The following is a 3,542-nucleotide window of genomic DNA, read 5'->3' on the forward strand; positions in this document are numbered from 1 at the left end:
AATCAGGAAAGGTAGATGGGCTGGGTGTGGTGGCACGGGCCAGTCATCCCAGTGACTCTGGAGGCTGAAGCAGAAGGATTTCAAGTTTGAGGCCAGCCTCAGAAACTTAACAAGGCCCTAAGCAACTTGCAGAGACTCTGTCTGAAAATAAAACATAAAACAGGGCTGGGGATGTGGTTCAGTGGTTAAGCACCCTGAGGATCAATCCCCAGTACCAGAGGCGGTTAAAAAGGAATTTACCTGTAATCATCTTATTTTTAAGTGAATTCAGGTGAGGCCCAGGAGGACCTCTGAAAAGGGACTCAGCCAGGAGTGAGCCAGGGTCCTAAGTGGCCAAGGCTGTGACAGCACCTAACTGCAGAGCCAGGGATGTGATGACCCCAGTGAGCCAGGCTGAGGAGCAGCTCGCAGGCCAGGAGGAAAGAGTGGTGGAGATGACTGGTAGGACCTGGCCTGCTAGGGGTGCACCAGCTGGTGGCCAGCAAGGGCCCAGGGATCTGAACCAGCCAAAGGGCCCTGGGCGGCTTTGGCCACGCTCACGCAAAGCCACGCCCTCTGCCCGCTTGCCCCAGCTTGTTGGGGAGATGCTGGGGATGGAACCCAGGGCTCGCACAGGCTGGGCTAGTGCGCCGCCAACACCTCAGCTCAGTCCTTGCCCAGTTCCTAAGAGTCAGTTTCAAACCCAGAACCTGATTGAAGAGGCCACAACTGCAGAAGGAATCCTGACTGTGACCCCAGGGCTGCAGAAGACCTAGGGTCTTGTGAGCTTAGAGGACTACACGCAGAGGCTCTGGACACTTTATTACTCATGCACCTGCAAACGGGGACACTCAGAACAGGGCGTGTGCCCGCTGCACAGGGGCAGCTCTCCTGGTATTAGAGGAGGCCCTTTACTGCACAACCTAGGGCGCTGCTTGATCCCCACCCAGGTCTGGAGGCGAGCAAGTGGCCAGCTCCCCTCTCCTTGCCTCCTGGTCCTGTGCTTTGAGGTCCTCCTTATCTCTCCCCCCAGGAGCAGCGGCTTTCTAGGCGCTGACGTGACCCCACACTAACACCACCTGTGTCCCTCCCATCCCTCCCCAGGAAGCTCTGCTCACTCTGCTATTGCTATAATTTAAGACCATAAACAAATGTCATGAGATCTAAAATCATAAGCAGAAGGGGAAGTGGGTCAAAACGACCCTAGTCAAGCACAAGTTAAAGAACGGTTTCTAACTTCTAGACAATTGTTCTCTGATAAGGTACATGGCCCAAGAAAAATTGGAACCAAAGAGAGAATAATTTTACATTGTATAAGAATTGCCATTTTGTGTTGCCAAACATGTTTTGCTAAGCAACTATTGATGGGTACAGTGTGGGGTGTTCCCATGGAAGAAGCATTTCTTACATGACATGGAGTCTCAGGGCAAAATGGAGTCTGTTTGTCATTGCCCATGTAGCCTAGCTCATAATATATATGCTTAATAGTCATTTTACATGCTTTTTGGTGAAATGTCTACTTTGGTCATATATTAAGTGGGTTATTATTGATTCCTGTCTTATGACTGAATTTTTTTGTTGAACCCAGAGATGCTCTACTCCTGAGCCACACCCCCAGCCCTTTTTATTTTTTATTTTGGGATAGGATCTGAGTTGCAGAGCCTGGCTGTAAACTTCTGACCCTCCTGCCTCAGCCTCCCATGTCACTGGGACTACAGGCATCCCTGCTATGCTTGGCTTGAATTTTTTATATATCCTGGCTATGAGTCCTTATCACATGTGTGATGTGCAAACATTTGTCCCCATCTGTAGCTTGTGTGTTCATTTTCTTAATTGTGTCTTTTGCAGAAAAGAGGTTTTTAATTTTGATGAAGTTCAATTTTTTTAGATCATTCTTTTGGTATATGGTATATCTTGCCTAATGTCAGGTCATGAAAAGATTTTTTGCCTATGTTTTCTTCTAAAAGTTTTATAGTTTGACTTTACACATTTATAACTATAATCAAATTTGTTTTACCACTAACTTCTATTACATCATCCAAGACCTAAGCAATTGTATTTTTATTGCATTTAAATTCACTCAACAGCTGGATGTGGTAGCCAAGCCTGTAATCCCATTGGCTCAGGATACTGAGGCAAGAAGATCAGGAGTTCAAAGCCAGCCTTAGAAGTTCAGTGAGGCCCTAATCAACTGAGTGAGGCCCTGTCTCAAAATAAAACATAATAAAAAATAAAAATAAAACATAAAAAGGAACCCCTGGATGGTGGCACCCTGTGAAGTGGCCGTGGCAGCCTCTAGGGAAAGTGACGGCGGGGTGGGGGTTTTGGATCCTGACTGGACAGCTGGTTGGAGGCGCTGGGAGTGGTCCAAGTCATTTACAATTCCTACATCCTTGGTGTCCTTCAGGAGGAGAAGGAATAGAGAAGTTGGACACTCTGCAGGGTATCCTATCCACTTTTCTCGAAGAAGATTCCCTCCTTGATATTCTCAAGGAAATTGTGAAGAATCATCTGAAACTCAGAATGTTGTCACCTGAAGTGAAAAAAGAAGATGAGGTACAGGCCATTGGTACCCTCATGGAGAAGCAGGCACAGATTGTGGGGAAGCCTAGGATGGCGTTAGAAGAGGACAAGCAGAGCAGCTGCTGGTCCGGTATCTAATGGAAGAGATGGAGAGAATGAGGCCCATGAGAAGGAGGGTTCCTAGTAGGTATAAGATGAACGTTGGTTCTGATAAGTCTGTTTCAAAACACCAATGTGGAAGATGTCCTCAATGCCCAGACATCGAAGAGAAAGTCCTTCAGGATGAATCCCCAAGGACGAAGGAATAGGGCAAGCTGCAGAGGGAGAGAGAAAAACTAGACAAGCATGAATGCGAAGAAAAGGACATCGAGAGGAGAGCAAAAGTGGTGACTCTGGCCTGTTCGGTTCTTCCCCTGTTTCAAGAACCTGATGAAAGGGAAAACTGGTTGTATGTATGTGTATTTAAGAGAAATGAGAGAACACCGCACAGTGATTTTCCAAAGCACTTCCCCCATGATTAAAAGGAAAATCACAACCACTTCTAATTACAACATGTGCCATATTTTGGTGATGCCAGTGATCAGGTTATTACACTTGATGTCAGTGCCAAAGAGCTGCAGTTGGGGCAATCTTTATATTTTAATATTGAAGCCCTGTGCCCCTTTTGGCTCCTTTTTTTTTTTTTTAAATAAAATGTCTTCCCTCACCTTGGATAAATAGCAAGATTAAGAAAGCTAACAGAATTTTCATCTGGGAGAAGCAACATGATCATTTCTGAAACAAAGGGCGCAAGTACAAATTGTTTCAGGGACAATATTTACTTGTAAATCTGTAGTTTTATGGATGACACAAAAAGCTAATATGGAGCCAGGTGGAGCAGTGCACACCTGTAATCCCAGATCCTGGGGAGGCTTAGGCAGGAGGATCATAAGTTTGAGGCCAGCTTGGGCAACTTAGTGAGACCAGTTTCAAAAAAAAGAAAAGTGGGGAGCCTGGAGACTTACCTGAGTGGTAGAGCACCACTGGGTTCATTCCTCAGT

At 46.2% G+C, this 3,542-nt stretch overlaps 1 pseudogene; it reads left to right on the forward strand.

Moving 5' to 3' along the window:
* The first annotated feature begins 1,901 nt into the window (after nt 1-1,901).
* Nucleotides 1,902-3,023, forward strand: LOC101976392 (coiled-coil domain-containing protein 43 pseudogene; annotated as a pseudogene).
* The last annotated feature ends 519 nt before the right edge of the window (nt 3,024-3,542 follow it).

This window comes from Ictidomys tridecemlineatus, chromosome 12, assembly GCF_052094955.1.
Source record: "Ictidomys tridecemlineatus isolate mIctTri1 chromosome 12, mIctTri1.hap1, whole genome shotgun sequence".
In the NCBI taxonomy this organism is placed as follows: domain Eukaryota; kingdom Metazoa; phylum Chordata; class Mammalia; order Rodentia; family Sciuridae; genus Ictidomys; species Ictidomys tridecemlineatus.